Here is a 20964-nt window from a genome sequence, read left to right on the forward strand (position 1 = left end):
TGAACACCTTCATCACTTAAAGAAGATTCCTTCTGGAGACAATAATGATCTTTATTAGGTGCCAGTCCTGTGTGAAGATCTGGTGATACCAAGACATGACCTTGGTGGGTGTGATTTCATAGGAAGAGTAGGCTCTAGAATATTCCCTTTAATAGTAGAATTCTTTAGTAGCACTGTTCACTAAGACACTTGGTATAAATGGAACCACCTCTTCCAAGTGGATTTAGTTACTGAAGAAATTAAAGGAATTCCCTATAAGGTAGCTTTTCTCATCAGATGGCTCCAAAACAAAGACCTCAACAATATTAGCATAAAGGGTTCAGGAACAGTGATTTTTGGCATTTCCAAAGAGTAGGTTCCTTCTATTTCTGCTACCTCAATAACAGAGAATAAATCAGAGACTTGGCATTGACTGCTCCACTGATCTATTAATTTTAAGTCTTTCACTGATTCGGTTCCAACTATATGTTTGATGGAGACAACTTTTATTTATTGTTTAAATCATACAGTAATCTAAGCAAACTCATCAGTTCAAGGATATTAAATCAAAATCTATTTACTATTGAGTAGGATTTAATTTAAGATGGAAGCTTCCTGGAGACCCAAATCTGGGGTTTAGTGAGACCATCCTATTCTAGAAATGATGTCAGAAGACTGTTTGGGTGCTTACCTAGTAAGGCACCAGGGTCCTGTTATTAATAGATCTGTGCAAAATAATTTACCATGTTAATACCTTTTCTTCCTCCTTTCCAATTATTCCTTATTGATGAATCTCTTATTTAAGCATTATCAAAAGGTCACTAGCCAATACTATATCTAATTCAAAAATGTATTACTAGGCTTATATCATATCAATCTTAAGAACTGACCAGTTCTGTGAGGATGATCTGAATAGCCATATTCATATTTTTTCCTGTATTTAGAATCAGGGTCAGACCTTCTCAATTTTCAGGGCCATTTTTACTTTAAAATTAAAAAAATTTTACTTTATTGTTGTAAGAACACTTAACATAAGATATAACCTCTTAACAAATTTTTAAGTATATTATTACATTTTATTACACATTATTACATATTATTATTATTACACTTTATTATACATTGTTGTTGACTATTAGTACAATGTTGTACAGCAGATCTCTAGAGCTTACTCATCTTGCTTGACTGACACTTTATGCTGATTGATTAGGAACTCCCTACTTCCCCTTTCTCTGAGCCCCTGGCAACCACCATTCCACTCTCTGATTCTATGAATTCAACTATCTTTGATACCTCATATAAACAGAATCATGCTGTATTTGTCTTTCTGTGACTGGCTCATTTCACTTAACATAATAATTTCTTGGCCAACATGTATGTGAAAAAATGCTCAATGTCACTAATCATCAGGGAAATGCGAATCAGAACCACAATGAGATTAACACCTCACACCTGTCATGGCAGCTATTATCAAAAAAACCAAAGACAAGTGCTGGCAGGGCTGTGGAAAAGTTGGAAACCCTGCACATTGTTGGTGAGAATATAGAATGGTGCAGCTTGATAGAAAACAGTACAGAAGTTCCACTTACCTCAACATAATAAAGGCCATATATGACAAACCCACAGCCAACATCATTCTCAGTGGTGAAAAACTGAAACCATTTCCTCTAAGATCAGGAACAAGACAAGGTTGTCCACTCTCACCACTATTACTCAACATAGTTTTGGAAGTTTTAGCCACAGCAATCAGAGAAGAAAAAGAAATAAAAGGAATCCAAATCGGAAAAGAAGAAGTAAAGCTGTCACTGTTTGCAGATGACATGATACTATTCATAGAGAATCCTAAAGATGCTACCAGAAAACTACTAGAGCTAATCAATGAATTGGTAAAGTAGCAGGATACAAAATTAATGCACAGAAATCTCTTGCATTCCTATACACTAATGATGAAAAATCTGTAAGAGAAATTAAGGAAACAGTCCCATTTACCACTGTAACAAAAAGTTAATAAATAAAATACCTAGGAATAAACCTACCTAAGGAGACAAAAGACCTGTATGCAGAAAACTCTAAGACACTGATGAAAGAAATTAAAGATGATACAAACAGATGGAGAGATATAACATGTTCTTGGATTGGAAGAATCAACATTGTGAAAATGACTGTACTACCCAAAGCAATCTACAGATTCAATGCAATCCCTATCAAACTACCAACAGCATTTTTCACAGAACTAGAACAAAAAAATTCACAATTTGTATGGAAACACAAAAGACCCCGAATAGCCAAAGCAATCTCGAGAAACAAAAACGGAGCTGGAGGAATCAGGCTCCCGGACTTCAGACTATACTACAAAGCTACAGTAATCAAGACAGTATGGTACTGGCCCAAAAACAGAAATATAGGTCAATGCAACAGGATAGAAAGCCCAGAGATAAACCCACACACATATGGTCACCTTATTTTTGATAAAGGAGGCAAGAATATATACAATGGAGAAAAGACAGCCTCTTCAATAAGTGGTGCTGGGAAAACTGGACAGCTACATGTAAAAGAATGAAATTTGAACACTCCCTAACACCATACACAAAAATAGACTCAAAATGGACTAAAGACCTAACTGTAAGGCCAGACACTATAAAACTCTTAGAGGAAAACATAGGCAGAACACTCTATGACATAAATCACAGCAAGATCCTTTTGGACCCACCTCCTAGAGAAATGGAATTAAAAACAAAAATAAACCAATGGGACCTAATGAAACTTAAAAGCTTTTGCACAGCAAAGGAAACCATAAACAAGATGAAAAGACAGCCCTCAAAATGGGAGAAAATATTTGCAAACAAAGCAACTGACAAAGGATTAATCTTCAAAATTTACAAGCAGCTCATGCAGCTCAATATCAAAAAAACAAACAACCCAATCCAAAAATGGGCAGAAGACCTAAATAGACATTTCTCCAAAGAAGATATACAGATTGCCAACAAACACATGAAAGGATGCTCAACATCACTAATCATTAGAGAAATGCAAATCAAAACTACAATGAGGTATCACCTCACACCAGTCAGAATGGCCATCATTAAAACATCTACAAACAATAAATGCTGGAGAGGGTGTGGAGAAAAGGGAACCCTCTTGCACTGTTGGTGGGAATGTAAATTGATACAGCCACTATGGAGAACAGTATGGAGGTTCCTTAAAAAAGTAAAAACAGAACTACCATACGACCCAGCAATCCCACTACTGGGCACATACCCTGAGAAAACCATAATTCAAAAAGAGTCATGTACCACAATGTTCCTTGCAGCTCTATTTACAATAGCCAGGACATGGACGCAACCTAAATGTCCATTGACAGATGAATGGATAAAGAAGATGTGGCACATATATACAATGGAATATTACTCAGGCATAAAAAGAAATGAAATTGAGTTATTTGTAGTGAGGTGGATGGACCTAGAGTCTGTTATACAGAGTGAAGTAAGTCAGAAAGAGAAAAACAAATATCGTATGCTAACACACATATATGGAATCTAAAAAAAAAGGAATTGGTTCTGAAGAACCTAGGGGCAGGACAGGAATAAAGACGTCGACGTAGAGAATGGACTTGGGGACACGGGGAGGGGGAAGGGTAAGCTGGGACAAAGTGAGAGAATGGCATGGACATATATACACTACCAAATGTAAAATAGATAGCTAGTGGGAAGCAGCCGCATAGCACAGGGAGATGAGCTCGGTGCTTTGTGACCTCCTAGAGGGGTGGGATAGGGAGGATGGGAGGGAGATGCAAGAGGGAGGAGATATGGGGATTATGCATAAGTATAGCTGATTCACTTTGTTATAAAGCAGAAACTAACACATCATTGTAAAGTAATTATACTCCAATAAAGATGTTAAAAAGAAAACAGTACAGAAGTTCAAAAAAAAAAAGAACTACCATATGATCCAGTAATCCCACTGCTGAGTATTTACTCAAAAGAATGGAAATCAAAATTTCAAAGAGATTTTAGCACTCCCATGTTCACTGCAGCATTGTTAGCAATAGCCATGATGTGGAAACAACCTAAATGTCCATCGACAGATAAATGGATAATGAAAATATGGTGTATTCAGGCTTAAAGAAGGGAATTCTATAATATGCAATTTTTTTCAGAAAAAGCTAACAATTTTTGAGCATTTACTATGCTAAATGCTCACTTGCATTATTTCATTTAATCCTCATAAACATCTATATAGTTAATTATAATTATGTACCCATTTTTCAGGTGAGGAAATGAGGCCAAGAGCAACTCAATAATCTGCCTAAGGTCTCAGGACAGTAAGTGGTGGAACCAGCACTCAAGCCCAACTCTTCTGATTATAGATAAGTTCTGCTTTTCTCTGAAGCCCGCACACTCTTCACTACCTCACGATATTGTTTCCATTTGTCAAGATTTAATTTCCTCAAAAGCAAATCTTTTCAAATCTTAAAAGTTTGACTTATTCTGAATTTTCTAGAAGAGTCTATGAGAAGATTGCAAAAGTTGTTTCTCTTACCTATATAGATTAAATATATCCCTGGTTCAAATCATACGGGATGAATTACTGTACCATCTTAAAAGTTATTGTTTTGAAAATCTTCACTAAATCAAGTCCATTTTATTATAATAATGCCTAAATTATGCAGAAGCTTACAAACCGTTTTCAAATCTCATTTTTTTACAAAGTCTTGCATTGAAGTACAAGGATATGCTTTGAGGAGAAAACTACTGGCTAGAAACTGTAAAGGACAATAGTAACACACTACATTTGTTTGGTATGCTACAGTTTCACAGTAATTCTTGTAATCTTCTTTTTTTAACATGAGACAGGCAGAAAGAGTCACTGTTTGATACAGCTGAGGCTCAGAGAGGTACAACCACTAGCCCAAGGTCACACCTTTAGCCCATGACCACAATCCAGGTTTTCTAGTGCTGTGTCCAGTGCTGTTTCCCTATGAGCCTCTGTTCCCCACAAAACATGGAAACACCTTCTCGTTCCCAAGGTTTTCTACATTGTCATCCTGGAGAAACAGGAACAGGTTTAGATGTGTGGTTTCCTTACTGAAAAGGATGGTGTCTATCTCAATGTCCAATGACAGGGAAAAATAAGCAGGCACCAAACAATTTTCTCCTTAATAGCTCTCTCAAAATCTACCCGAGTTAGAGTAGGCCAAAGAGAGAGAAGGCATTTGTCCAGCAGAAACATTTGCCGTTGGGGAGCATTCCCTGGGATATCCAGGAATCCTCTGGGCTAGATGAGTGTAGATTTGGAATAACCATTCTCTTCCAGAACCAGGCTATGGGCCACCTAGTGCAACCTTGGAGCCATGCTGGCTGAGATCAAATCCCACCTCTCCCACTTACTAGCTGTGGTCCTTCGAGCAAGTTATATAACCCCTCTGTGCCTGTTTCCTTTGGCAGCAAAATGAGGACAAAAACCATCTACCTTGCAGGACAATTTAGGGGCTTCCATGAGTTAAATGTAAAGTACTTAGGACAAGACTTGGCAATGTGCCTGATGAGAGCCATTATTTTTATTATCTTAATGAATGAGCCTCTCGATTTCTTTATATAGCAAGTGGGAATAATGACAAACCTGTAACACGAATCAAATTAGATTAAGTCTGTGAAAGTTCCTTATAAATCATAAAATGCTCTGTGCATCTAGAGAATAACTGCTGCTGTGCTGAAGAGAAAGTTGTAATGTCTGAATTATACCTGCCTTCCTATTGTAAGGAATTTACCCTGTCTCCTCAAACTGAGAAAGAAAGTGATTTATATTATGATCCCTAGCCTAACCCCATTAGTAGCTTGTTAGGCAGGAATCGAATGGTTGAAGTTAGTGTCTAGCAAGGGGGGGTGTTTACCCAAGGCCTGGTGAGTCTCCACGTCTCAGGGGAGGCTCACGGAGATTGTGCTCACTGGCATGGGAGGCCTGGCCCAGCTGCGTGTGGCTGTTATCTGTGTATAGATCTAGAATCCGAGGGTCCTACCGGTCCTGCAGGATTACCTGGGCAAAGCCACAGGCCGCCTGGAGCCCTGAAAAGTGGGACAACCGCTAACTGTGGGTGGCTACTCAGGGGAGCCTAGAGTCCTTTCACCAGTCCTGAAATCAGAGTTGCATCTGACAGAGAAGCAGATGTGTTGATGCAGGGTAAAAAACAGAATGAAATGAATTTTTTCAGAGTTTGAGATGACATGTGATTTCTGACAAGATCGGTAGGAGTGCAGTTGATACAAATGAAGGAAACAAAAAAATATCTCCTCCTTTTCCTACAGCATCATGCTCTCACCCAGCGGCATACACATGGACTCCAAGCTCTAATGTCTTTAGGAAGACATGGATGCCAAGTGGGGACCGCTGTTCCCCACGCCCTTTCCTGGTTCACTGTGGATACTCCATCCTGAATGCCTGCTGGCTTCTCCCAGTGGAGTTCTACCCAGTTTTCCAAGTACAGTTTCAATGCCATCTCCTTTACTAGGCTACCTCTCAATCTCCACCTAGAACTAATTTCTTCCTACCATGTCCTCATAAAACTTTCATTTGGACCCCCTTCACGCAGAGCTATCAAAGTTTGCCTAGTTTCATAATGAGTTGTGCAAACTGTCTCTGCCTTTTGCTTATAAGGGACTGCCTCTTGTCATCTCTGTGTCAGGGTGACACCTACACCGCATGCTGCTCAAAAGAGCCACTCAATAAATATTCATCAAGTGAATAAATAAATATTGGTTGGCAATAATTAACTTGAACTGAGAACTTCACGGCCTCCAAGAAAGGCTCCGAATTTGTGAAATGAAGCACTGCTCTTTTTTCCCCCTCTTATGCTTAAGGTTGTTTCATAACATCTCCTGCCAGGAACTGCTCCCATTATTAAATTAAGTGCCAGGGGAGCAGAGCACCTTCTGTGACTAAGTACTGAGTGAAACTGTGATGCAGGGAAGCCCCCATTTGCTCCTAGTTTCAGAGGTGAGAACTGTTGACTTTATTTTTGTGCTCCTTCTGTCACAAGCCAGCGTGATTCCCATGGCGGATTTTGGAATTGTGTTTTCTGCTTTCTTCCTTCTACTCACCCCCTCGACCTGAGCCACTCTGAATACACGTACCCAGAGAGGAATTTCAGGAGCACTAATGAGAAAGCAGAGTCCACATTTGCTATTTGGAACCTGGGACTGTGCTAAAACTAGATTTTGCACTTCTAACCTGTACTCACTCATTAGTTGTATGCATGAGAGTTCTCTGCACAGAGAACTGAGGGACAGCTGGACAAGGAGTTTCGAAGTAGGATCGTTTACTGTATTTTTCCTCTACAATTTGAGATTAACTTCGTCATGTAAACAGTTAACGAGAGTTCTTCAGATGTTCTTCTGAATTGCTTTTCCCTCTCAGGGATATTGTTAAGCATCCCCTACACTGGCTCCCCTGTGGAGGCTTTCCATGGGTAGAATTCCAAATACAGTTCTCAAGTACATGGAATCATTCTTATGGATGATGCCAATAAAGACTTCCAAGAATTCCAGTATCCTTTCCTCAACTCTCTGAACTTCAGGCTGAGGCTTCAAGAATGGTACCCCCAGGAGATCCCCTAAAGGTCACTGCCCACAATGCCCACTCTCAAGCTTTAGACTTTATAGCGACTTAGATAGCATAAACCTTTGCTTAAAGAATAAAAATATAAATGAACTACTGAACTGATGGATGAATAAATGAAATAACACACTCTTAGAAATAACGCTTAGCTCTTCATGGTCACTGGATCCTAAATATCCTGATGGGAACTTATATATTTTTTATCCTAAATGAAAATCATAAATGTCTTAGCTGAAAGAGACCTTAGTGATAGACGATATACGATTTTTAAAAGCCATGGCCTCACAAATGAACTTATCTACGAAACAGAAACAGACTCATAGACATAGAGAACAAACTTGTGGTTGCCAAAGGGGAGGGGGGGTTAGAGGAGGGATGGACTGGGAGTTTGGGGTTAGCAGATGCAAACTATTATATATAGAATGGATAAACAACAATGTCCTACTGTATAACAAAGGGAACTACATTCAATATCCTGTGATAAACCATAATGGAAAAGAATATGAAAAATAATATATATATATATATATCTGAATCACTTTGCTGTACAGTAGAAATTAACATGACATTGTAAATCAACTACACTTCAATAAAATAAATTATTTTTTAAAAGTCATGGCTTGATTTGTTCAAATGAAATTAAGAAAAAACTGCTTCTCTGGTTGAAGTGTAGGTAGGGGCCTGGAACCTGCCAGCTCTAAGAAATTACATAGCTTGTCCAACATCATACAGATCTCAGAGGTACAGTCATGACTCCTGAGGTCCTGGCTTGGTTTTTCCTGCTGCATGCTACAGGCTTTTACAGGTGAAGGGTTGTTTCTGGGTACTTACTGGGTAAAAGGACATCTCTCTGACATTAAAATAAATGAGCCACAGACTGTAGGAAGTTTTGAACTGGACTTCCAGGTAGTCACATAGTTGAAGGTAGGTCCTCCTTACAGAAGTATTCCAGCTAATAAGTGAAGAAGGAATGACAGAAATATACTTCACCATTTTGCAATCCCCAAAGAACTAATGGATCTAGGCGAGGATTGTCAATGACTGCCAGCATCCCAAAGAGAGACGAGCAGATTTTGGTGCCTCCTGACAGAAGTATCCCACATTGCCTATGAAGTACTCTTGTCAAAAAACTGAACTTGATGCTAAATGAAGTCTAGAAAGCCCGAGTTACCAAATTATGAGAAATACAAGAAACAAAGGAACTTGCTAAACTGACACCATGAAAATGGAATCAACAATATTCACTTTGTACAAAACTCTACAAACTCTTCAACAAATAAATTTCAAGGCAAAACAAAAAAAAAGGGGGGGGGAACAGATTTGTGACTTAAAAGCATCTAAGAAGACATGTCAACCAATTTTAATGTACAGACCTTATTTCAGGCCCAATTAAAATAAAGGGCACTTATCTGGGAAAGCACCAGATGGCAGAGGTACACCCGTACTCCTGGGGTACTCCTGGCTGCAGCAGCAGCCCAGCCCGCATCACAGAGTTCAAGGAAGCAAGGCCGAGCTGGGCCACCTGATCAAGGACAGGGAGACCAAATCCCTGGAGGAGATTTCTCTCTTCTCCTTTCCCATCAAGGAATCTGAAATCACTGACTTTCTCCTGGGGATGTGCCCCAAGGATGAGGTTTTGAAGATTATGTCCATGCAAAAGGAGACCTACGCTAGCCAGTGGACCAGGTTCTGTTGCCATCTGGGACTACAATGGCCATGTCGGTCTGAGTATTAAGTGCTCCAAGGAGGTTGCCAGGGCCATCCTAGGGGCCATCATCCTGGTCAAGCTCTCCACCGTCCCCCTGCGGCAATGCTACTGGGAGAAGAAGACAGGCAGGTCCCACACTGTCCCTGCGAGGCACCAGCCTCCATGCTGAGTGCCTCTTCCCACCCCCACAGGCACTGGCATCATCTTGGCCTCTGCACTCAAGAAGTTGCTGCTGATGGCCAGTATGGATGACTGTCACACCTCGGCCAGGGGCTGCACTGCCAACCTGGGCAACTATGATGCCATCTCCAAGACTTACAGCTCTCTCACCCTGACCTCTGAAAAGAGACCGTGTTCACCAAGTCCCCCTATCAGGAATCCAGGGACATCTCCTACAGACTCACACCAGAGTCTCCCTGTAGAGAGCCCAGGCTCCATCTATGGCCACCACTGTAGCATTTTTATATAATAAATATAAAGCGAATTAATTAATTAAAAAAATAAAGGGCAAAAATCCTATGAAACAAACAAGGAAATTTGAAGGATATTTTAAAATATTAAGAAACTGTGGGTAACTTCTTAGGTGAAAATATGGTATCATGGTTACTTTTCTTTAAAGAATACTTAACTTTCATACTTACGTGCTGAAATACTTATGGATAAAATGCTGTGATATCTGGGATATGCTTCAAATAACCTTGGGAGAGGCTGGAAGTGGGTAGAGACACCGATGAAACATGACCAGTTGTGAGCTGATAATTGTTTAAGTTGGGTGGTAGGTTCATGCTGGGTCATTATCCTGATCTTTGTATTTACATAATATTTGAAATTTCTATAATTAAAATATTTAAGAAGTTTTGTTCACAATTATAACATAAGATACTTTTGCTTAATTGTTTTAAAAAAATGCTAAAATCCAGGAAGGGATTTCACATGAAGGTAAGAAGCTTTTGGAAATGCAGGTGTCCCTCATTATGACTGGAGCATGAGGAATCTCTCGGAAGTGATAACAAGAGTATCCAACCCTTTTCGATTGAAGCAAGATTACACCAGGACAGGAAACCTGCTGGTGGTGAGGGTGGTATCTCATGAAAAAGCATGGTCTCACTGACTTGGTCTTGGTCTCACCAAGTATATTATGAGTGACAGCAGCAGCCTAGCCTCTGTATGTTGTAACTAATCATAACAGGACATTATGAAATTATATATTTTGCAATGTAATTAAAAGATCTTTCCATAACTGCAAGATTAAATCCCAAATGGTTAGCACAAATGACTGCCATCTGAACAAGCTTTGAAATGCCAGGGTACTCACCCTCAAGACAGCATTCCTGAAGCAGATCAGAATGCTCCAGGCTGGCAAGAAGCCTCCCTGGATTCTAAGTTGCCCCCAAAGGATGCAGTGGCTTGCACACTGGAAAGTTTATCTATGACTCTAAGCCACTCCAAGACCATTTGTAAATTACTGCTGGGGTAATTTACAAATATTGAGATTTGCTGACCTGAAGAAATAAAGATCTCCACAAATGCCTAATGCACTCAGCCAGTCACTCACTGGCAAGATCTTGTCTGAATGTCATGAAGTCAAATATGTCATCAAATATGACTGTTTCCAAAAGGGACCCAAGGTAGGTAATGATCAGTAATCAAGGGGTCAAATCAAAGTACATGGAGGGATCCCAAAGCTTACCTCTAACTTTGTCCTTCAAAAACCCAAATCCAATGGAGCAATCACCCTTCATTCCGTTCACATAAAGTTGAAGTGATCTTTTATTCTAGGAGTAATGACTTGATGATTTGACACCTATGAGTCATAAGCAGCCCTTTGTAAAAAGCCCCGTGACAATGTGTTAGCTCACATTTAAGCCTCAGCTGTGTCTCCCACTCTGTTCCCGGTAGTTCCCATCTTCTTTGAATCTAGGGTGGGGTTCTGGGCCCTGGCTCAATGAGTGGACTCAGTTTCAGACCAAATATATTGCAGTGAACCTTAAAAATTCACACATTTGCAATGAAACTTTCTTCAAGGGGAAACTATATTTTTAGTTATTTGGCCAAAACAAGCAAAATGCTCAAAATGTTGAAATGGTGAGGCCCCCACTATTTCATTACTGCTTTGCTGAGGCAAAGAAGTGAAGATATTTTTCTTTGTGGTTCCAGCAAGCAGGCATACATTTATCAATCAGGACACTCTACAATGGATGTCTAATCAGATACACTAGTCCTCTGGGTAATTCCAAATTCCTGCATAGAAACTTTGGCTTCTTTTCCTTAATGACTGTATTTGGAGAATGAACTAAAATGGTCAAAATTTTCAATACATCTTGGAGAAGGGTTAAGCACAAAAGTCCTGTTAAACAATAATGGGATTTGTGTGTGAAACATGACACTCTTTGAACACTTTTGAGAAAGTTACTCTCCTCTTTCCCTTCCAACTAATAACAATTCAACATTATTTAACATAATCCTACTGACAGGTAATTTCTGACACGAAATTTATTACTGACTTGCCCTTTGAGGGCATGTTTCACTATTAATGTTTCCTTTTAAAAGCTATAGCATACATTAGATTCTCCTACAGCGTTTCCCCATGTTTTCCTTGGAAACCCCTACTTTTTGTGGTATTTTACATTACCCGAACCTGTTTTAACTCTGTATCCTTACACACACACACACACACACACACACATACAAACACACACACACACAACCTCCTTTCCAGAAATACGTCCAGAAATATACTTAACATTGAAACATTTTATTCTACAATTATTAGGTTTACCTAGAACTGAATAAACAACATTAGTAGAGCATAAATTTAAATAAGTTTCTCCTGTACCTAACTGGGTATGTGATTGACTGAGCTAGAGGGCTTGAATTCAATAGGACCATGCCAGGAAATGGGAGAGCTGCAGACTGCGGCTGTTATCCATATAGGGCCAGTGAGACCTGCAAGCGTCTGCCCTCATTGGTGCTTTGAGTCTTTCACAATGCAGCACACATGAGACTGTACAGAACACATTTGTGATTCTGACTCATTCAGAGAGATGATTCTTTACCTGGTGAGTCAGCATGAAGCTAAGTATTTCCCTACCTGTGCTAACCATACAAGGGCATTGCTACCTGGAGGATTAGGTCATCTGCCCCAGAAGGAAATGCACACCATCTTTGGTTTTTCTGGAACAGCTTTACTGGCATCATGAGCTCATAGGCTGGAGCTGACCACGTGGTGTCCTTCCTTTGAAAAGGAGGCACCGTCTAAAGGGCTGGTTGGCTGGCAAAGCAGCAAGGAGACAAGTGAAAGAAATATTCATTCATTCATTATTTATTTATTCATTTGTAATTTTAGGGAGGTCAGGTTTGTTGAGTTACAATTTACAGATGGTAAAATTCACCCTTCTTAATATTGCAGTTCTATGAAATTTGACAAATGCATAGAGTCATGTAACTGCTACCACAACCAAGATATAGAAGAGTTCCATCGCCTCAAAAAATTCCCTCACCCCCTTTGTAATTAACCCCTTTCCCCACCCACCATATTTATTTAAAAATAATATTCAAATGATTTACAACAGAGACATGAATTCACCTGCATGTTGTGACTTGTCCTTAATATAGTGGCAGGATTTACTGGTAGCGAGCTTCAGAGACCCTCCATACCACCAGAAGTCTGAGAACGTGCTGGGCGAGATCTATTGCCTCACATTTGCCCTAATGGATAACCTATTTCTGCAGAGAAACACATGCAGGAGTGATTCTACTAGGTAAATTCTTAGCTTCCTAACTCTTCCTGTAAGCTTAAGAAGAAGACTTACATCTCCCACTGTTTCAGAAGACTAAGTTCCCTTCAGTCTCCCACCTCAACCAAATTCTAACTGGAAAACGCTGGAGATATACACACTCTCCCCTACCTTGGCCCTTGCCTCTCTCCCCATAGACTGACACACACAGGAAGCTCTCTCTCTCTTTTACACATACACACACACACGCACGCACACGCACACGCACACGAAACAGAGGCAACGCAAAACTGCCAAGATGGTCTGCCCTCCAAGGTGGTCGTAAAATCTTGAAGGCCACAACGGGACCTTCCAGGCCCAGACCTGTGCAGAAGCCTGGGGTGAAAATCCTCTATCCCGAGAAGCTGGAACAGATCCGAGGGCCTTGCACATTAGGGAAGAGTTACATTCCTAGGTTACTGGGCCATTAGCAGCTCCACCATCCATTTTTCATTTGAAGGAACCTTTTTAAAGGTTGAATTCTTATCTTTGGGAGGCCTGTAAATGCAGTTCTTGTGTTTTCATTGGGTTTATTTAGCCTGGGGGATTTTAGGTCCCCCTGTTTAGGTAGTAAATTTTCCCCTTTGTGTGAATGTATGTGGTTAATATACTTAAAAATCCATCAGGCAAGGATAACAAAAATGCAGCCGCCTTTACACAGCAGTTTTTGGCAAGAATATAGTCACTCAGGATGGCTGTGTGGTGCTTATAATTGAATTGTGGTCACTAAGCCGAACGCTATCAAACTCTGGAAAAACCAAAGCCAGATCCCTCTGAGCACGCCTTTCACCACCTTCCCTCTGGCCCCTTCCCTTGCTGCCAGCTGCCCCTGCTCACCCAGCTGGCAGAGTGGGACACAGAAAGAAGCCCAAGATGAATAAACGGTAGACACTGCTACAGCCTTTAAACATGTACCAGAAAAGATGGACTCCAGGGCCTGAAAGGACAGAACTGAAGACCTGACGGCATGAGTTGCAACGCTTGGGAGGCCGGTGAGGGAGAAGCTGCTCAAGAAAAGGAAAACGACAAAGGCCCTCGAAGACGCCCTTGGAGAGCTTCCAACTCTTGGTTGAGAACAACATTAAGCTTTGGCCCCTTGAATCAACATTATCTGACACTAGGGCACAGATTCCGGGCTCCCCAAGGTCCCCCTCACAACGGTAACCTCGGGTGATCGATGGTCCATTAGCCGATTTTTCCGCCTGCCCCCTCTGACCCCACACGCTCATCTCTCTGCCACCTCCCCCCCCGACACTGGTGGCAGAGCCCAGTCACCAGGCTGGGTTCGAAAGCTGTGGGCTCTGACCACAACGAGCATGAAGCCTTCCTACTCAGCCACCGCTGCTGCTGACTGCAGGAGACCCAGTGACCACCACACACCCTAGTGCATCCAACTCAACCAGGTGGCCTTGGTCCCTGACAGATCTGAAACAAAAGGAGAAAACCAGCTCATTGCACAGAGTTATGGCAGGAGGAAAGAAAAAATCCTGTCATACAACTCTCTCTAGCCTAAAGACAAAATCAAATCAAAATCAAAATACACATAAGAGGATTATTCTACTTAAAAACTACCTTTTAAAACAAATAAATAAAAATAAAAACTACCTTTTTCATTAGGCTAAGGGATAGCTCAATATTTCCTATCCTTCCCAGACACTGAGCTCATTCAACAAATATTCTAAATGGGCACTCAAATGTAACAATAGTACCCAGGCTCTTTGGGTGCATAAGCCCATCCCATATGCCATGTAAAGGATAGAAAAAGCACTTTGGACTCAACCACCATCCTAGAGCAAATTCTGCAAAAAATGTGCTTCTAGAGCTAAGGAGCCTAGGAGCAGGTGAGCTCAGGGCCTAGAAATTCATCAAGATGGAAACTATAGGCAGTCCAGCACAAATGGCTGCAAAGCAAAGGACAAACTGTCCCATAGACCTAGGACCTAAAACAAAGCTATGTCTAAAATGCACGAGTCAGAAAAGCACACATTTCTCAAAAGGTAAACAAACAACCTACTACTCAAGAACTACTGTACTAATTCAAATTATCACTGCTTCCTGCTGATCATGGTTGCGTAACTACCTCAGGTCTAACTTTCTAGAATGATGTATCTGCACGGCCATTTAAAGTTACACCTCTGTGGGAGGGAGACGCAAGAGGGAGGAGATATGGGGATATATGTATGTGTATAGCTGATTCACTTTGTTATACAGCAGAAACTAACATACCATTGTAAAGCAATTATACTCCAATAAAGACGTTAACAAAATAAATAACTAAAAATAAAATTATGCCTCTGACATCTTGCTTTAAATGGTAAGCTCCAGGAAGAGTTATTTGACTTTCTTATTATAACCACAGAGATAGCATGATATACAAGTAGGTCATAGATTACGAATGAACACAGATGAATAATTACAACTGATCAATTTTTACGCCAATAACTTAAAAATCTTCTCTTTTAAATTAAGGTAATTTAAGAAGAAATGTAGAGACCCTATTCTTCTCATATTTGAGCCAATACTTAAACTTACATATAACCAACGAGTCCCTATCAGTAACCTTTATTGACCTAAAGATTACTCATGTATCAACACATGTCAACCATCAAGTTGCCCCATGCCCTCAGGAATTTCAGAGACCTCTTTTAAGAAAAGCAGTAATGACTTCTGAAGGAGTGAACAATGGAATCTGATTTTCTACAACAGTTTTAGGGTCAATGATACAAGTCCTTACATCCTGGATTTTAATCTGGTCATGTACTGTGGGGAAGGAGGAAAGACAGGGGCCAGGGAGGCAGGGAGGCTGGGATTGATATCAAATGACATCTTAGAGCAGCGCCCTTGCCAACCAAATTCTGCCTGGCTCTGACCATAGACTAGTAAGCAGCTTCAATTACACAGTATTTCCCCTTTAACATTTCCCTCCCCCCATTCATGTTTTAAACCATAATAAAACATAATTTCTTATGGTACTGCCAAAAGGGTCTTTCTGGCATTTTACTGCTAAAGTCCTATCCTTCCACCTACACTCCTCGACCTCCCTCACCCCTCCGCTACTAAAAAAATCACAACTGAAAGAAAAGAGAAATGAAAATGGGAAAGTATTAAACCTGTGAACACACATAAGGGGGAAAACACTCCTTGCCCTGCTTTCTCCTAAAAAGTGAGGAAAGACAACCAAAATGAAGGGCAAAAGGAGCCTGTGTGTGTATGTGTGTGGGTGTGTGTGTGCGTGTGTGTGTGTAACCTGTATGGTACAAGAGGAAGCCATATAAGATCTCTCAGTGCCCTAATGTCATGCTTAATAAACAAAGCTCACAGTCAGTGACATTACCCAGGAAATACCATGTCCCGTACTGTTCAGTGTTTGTTTCAAAGCGCTAAGTCTGGAGAAAAACAAAGGAAGCCAGAGGGAGGAAGAGAAATTCAGTTTAACTGTACTGCTGTGAGCTCTAAAAGCAAGCCAAATCCCAAGTCTGCCTCTTTTATTTTGTTAGGAGAAAATCTTTTCAAGTATGCACATGATAAAAAAAAAAAATCTATGGGCACTGGTCTTCCTTTGGGTAAGTCAGTGGTCTTTATCATTTCGTTTTGACAAAGAAGAAAGCATAAAACCACTTCCCTTCCAATGCATCATACTTCCAGAGTTTGGTCCCATAACTAACGCAGAGTTGTGTACTTCGTTAAAACTCAGAGATCCACCTGGTTTAAGGTTTTACAGATCCATTAGGCAGCAGTTGAAATATGGTACAATTTTCTCATGTGGCAGGCAGTCTGTTATTATGGATTGGGTCCTCCTGGCAATGAGTGTGCTAGACGAATTTGCACTTTCCAGTCCCTGGAAGGCCTCACATGCCCCCAGCACATGTATGTACACACTGTTTCGCTCCCACTCAGAGGACATACTATGTATGTCTTTCTTTCTTCTTCTCCTCTCTTCTCTTTTCTCTTTCTTCTTTCTTCTCTTCTCTTCTTCTCTTTCTTCTCCCTATTTCCCCTTACATTCAGTCATGTGGTTCCACTTTTTACACATTTCTGGAGTAGTTTTATCCTCCAGCTCCAATACATATACATTTTGGGTATTTTTTGACCACCTTCACTCATGTGCTCCCCTCCCCTCCCCAACCCCTACCCTCACCTCTGGCCACCACCAGTCCGTTCTCTGTATCTATGGGTTAGTGTTTTAAGTCTATCCATGTTGTTACAAAAGACAGGATTTCCTTCTTTGTTATGGCTGAATAATACTCCATGGTACAGTCGACTCTGAAACAACGTGGGAGTTGGGGGCATTGACCCTCTATGCAGTCAGAAATCTGCTATAACTTTTAGTTGGCCCTCCGTATCCATGGTTCCTTCATACCCAAGGTTCTGCATCCGTGGATTCAACCACCTGTGGATCATGTAGTACAGTAGTATTTACTATCGAAAAAAATCTGTGTATGAGTGGACCCATGCGGTTCAAACCCATGTTGTTCAGAACTCAACTGTGTATGTGTGTGTATATATATATATATATATATATATATATATATATATATATATATATATATATATATGTATATATGTATATATGTATATATATATATACATGCCACATCTTCTTTACCCATTCATCTGTTGATGGACAATTAGGTTGTTTCCATGTCTTGGCTATTGTAAATAATGCTGCAATGAATATGGGGGTACGTATATCTTTCCAAAGTTCACATTTTAAATACTAGTTAAAGGGTTGCCATTCACCTAGAATCTCTCTGAAATGAGTCCTGCAAAATAATTGGAAAATCACAACTTTTATATTTGCCTCTAAAGCCTAACTATAGCAACCACAATCTAGTTTTTCAAAGGGATCACTATATTTGTCAGCAGATAAATCTCTAATTTATTTCTGACGACCTTATATGCGTAACGTAAGACGGTATTCCTGAGACAATTAAAAAGAAAAAAGAAAAAAGCATGTACAGACAAGGAAAAGCCATGCTGCATCTAACAAAGTTGGCAAAGGCTTAACAGGAGCCAGTTCTGATTAGGAACATTTACATTAGTAATCAAGAAGCAGAGGGCAAATGAATATGAGCCATTTCTGCTTGCTGAGGATTCTTTCCCGGGGTTAGTGGCTGTTCTCATACCAAAGCTGGGCAGGGACACCAAAGGTATCTGCCAGGAAAGCCACACAAAGGTGTGCGATTCGAATCAAGACGACATGGGAGTAACTCGTTGGGTGATTATTCACACTCTTAGCAGGGCAACAATGAAATTAATATGTGAATATTTTTAAGTCAAACGAATATGTCTACCCGCAGGCATAGGATAATTCGAAGAACAGAACGTCAATATCTCAAATTAAGCAGAACAATCCTGCTTCATGAGATAAATTATCTTTCAGAGGTATTACATGGACATTTTAATCTTATAAAACATGAACAGTGGTGCTTGCTATCAAAATATTGTCCCCAAATATTGTCATTTCCTCTGTCCTGAAGACAAGATTAAAGGACAAGCAAGGAGATGGCAGTAATGATTTTCAAATTGTATTCTAATCACTATTTTTTAAAAATCAACTTTATTGAGATATAAATTACATATGATAAAATTTACCCATTTCATGTGGAAAGTCACTGAGTATTGGCAAGTGTCTACACCTGTGTCATCACCAACATAATCAAGACATAAGACAGTTTTGTCACCCAAAAATTTCTCTCATGTCCTTTTGCTGCCAGTCCCCTCCCAGGCCACCACTGACATGCTCTCTGTTCCTACAGGGCATTTTGCCTATTCTAGCATTTCGTGGAAGTGAATCATAACGAATGCATTCTTTTGTGTCTGGCATCTCTAATCTTGATTTGCCAAACCTACCATTTTTCTCAAAGTCCTGTGCCCCTCACTCCTGCATCTCATGGTCAGGAAATCAGCTTCAACTCTGATAACCAGACCAGGGATGGACAAGTGCCATTTTTGAGAATGTCACTAGAATAGCAGGAAACAAGGAGTGGGAAGTTGCAAAGGTCAACTCCAGTTCATTTCCTTTTGGGGTATTAATTTTAGCACATTGTTTGGGTTTCCCCAAGAAGATATTTTTGGAATAAGGGGATTCCAAGCATGAAGCCTAAAAATAGAAAAGAAGAAGACCTTTTCCATACTCTTTCTCACACACAGCTTAACGTGTTAGGTCTTTGACCAAACAGATGCAAGATAAATGCTTGATGATGACATCAGAGAGAGAAGAAAGAGATGGGTTTTCTCGCAATATCTAGAAGAATTTGGGAAAATACTAAAGTACAAAGCAATTATGGATTACTTATTTCTGAACCTACTGATATTCTTCTCACCTAGAGTAGAATTTTCCTGGGTTTATAAATTAGAAGTTTTCACTTACCACCACTTAACACCAAACATAAATACTTTCTTCTTCTTGTTAGGACCAAGCAAGGATATTTTTGGTTGTGTGAGACATCCAGTTGTCTATGGACCTGATACGCTCTATATAAGCCATCCCAGTGTCAGAAGAATACTAATTATCAAAATTATTAGGCTATTCTGTTTCCTGATGTCCTCTAAGACCTTCCTGTGTGACTCAACTTTTTTTTCAAATAAGAAAAGGCATAAATTGTTCTGTGTCCTAAGTCTTTATGTAAACATCAGCTCCTGGGTTCTATTTGTCCTCAAGCTGCTGTCACATAATGATTGGAAGAGAAAATATTAATTCTTCCAGGGCTCTGGGGTATAATGCAAGCAATAAATCAACTTACATAATTTTTTTTGAAATAAAGCAAAGGGATAAATTAGTTAAAATGATTTATTTAAGAGTAGTGTTTGTCATTAAGAACCTTTCTACTTCAACTGAAACAATTTTGATCCCAATGATAAGATGATTTTAATCTATGGTATTGTAATAGATGAAAAAAACTAAGGTAAAAACAGGAGACAACTAAGATGATGTATACTGAGAAGAATTACAGAGAGGGCTGTGCTCATGACTATTTTATTATTTTATTACTTATTTAATATTTATTATTTTATCATTTAGTGAGAAATTATGTTGGATTCTTGCCCTAGACAGAGCAATACTTCCTTCATCAGACAGATTATCTGACCAGTGAGAAGGTTAATCAAACCACTAAAGAGGGGCTTCCCTGGTGGCACAGTGGTTGGGAGTCCGCCTGCCGGTGCAGGGGACGCGGGTTCGAGCCCTGGTCCGGGAGGATCCCACATGCCGCGGAGCAACGAAGCCCGTGTGCCACAACTACTGAGCCTGTGCTCTGGAGCCCGTGCTCCGCAACAGGGGGAGCCACCGCAGTGGGAGGCCTGTGCACCGCGGGTGGGGGGGTGGCCCCTGCTTGCCACACTGCTTCGTGTGCAGCAGCGAGGACCCAACACAGCCAAGGATAAATAAATAAATAAATTTATAAAAAAAAAAAAACCACTAAAGAGAAGGTTAATCAAACCACTAAAATAGAATGAATATTCAAAAGAAAAAAGTTTTAATTCTTCTGAATAGTAAGTCAACATCAGGCACTACTTAGTAGGCAGTCTTGTCTTACATTATCTAGTTCTATAGGGAAAAAAAGGGTTTATAAACTCTGTTAACCATATATTCAAAAGATCAATGGCCATTAAAATGATCCTTTCACTGACATTTCTCAAGGTCAATCTCTCACCCATGTGAGCCTCTGATGGCAGAAAATAAACCCAGATCTCACCATAAACATAGATTCTTTCCAATATCTAAAGCCAATGTAAAGGAGAAATAGAATTTGTCATATTTCTTTGGTATCAAGGGTGTGTGTAGAGGCAGTGGGTTCCAGGGAAAAGAGCACCAAAATAAAAATTTTATAACTCGTCTTTGATTCCCCGCTTCCTGTAGTAGGGACCTTGAATAAGTCATGGCCCTTC

General features: G+C 40.1%; 1 protein-coding gene and 1 pseudogene across 5 annotated transcripts in view; one reads left to right on the plus strand and one right to left on the minus strand.

Annotated features, from left to right (window-relative positions):
• CREB5 (cAMP responsive element binding protein 5) overlaps positions 1-20964 on the minus strand; it is a 406791-nt gene that overhangs the window by 194966 nt on the left and 190861 nt on the right. The window lies entirely within an intron of this gene.
• Positions 8628-14459, plus strand: LOC118901120 (annotated as a pseudogene).

Source organism: Balaenoptera musculus, chromosome 9 (assembly GCF_009873245.2).
Source record: "Balaenoptera musculus isolate JJ_BM4_2016_0621 chromosome 9, mBalMus1.pri.v3, whole genome shotgun sequence".
NCBI classification, from domain to species: domain Eukaryota; kingdom Metazoa; phylum Chordata; class Mammalia; order Artiodactyla; family Balaenopteridae; genus Balaenoptera; species Balaenoptera musculus.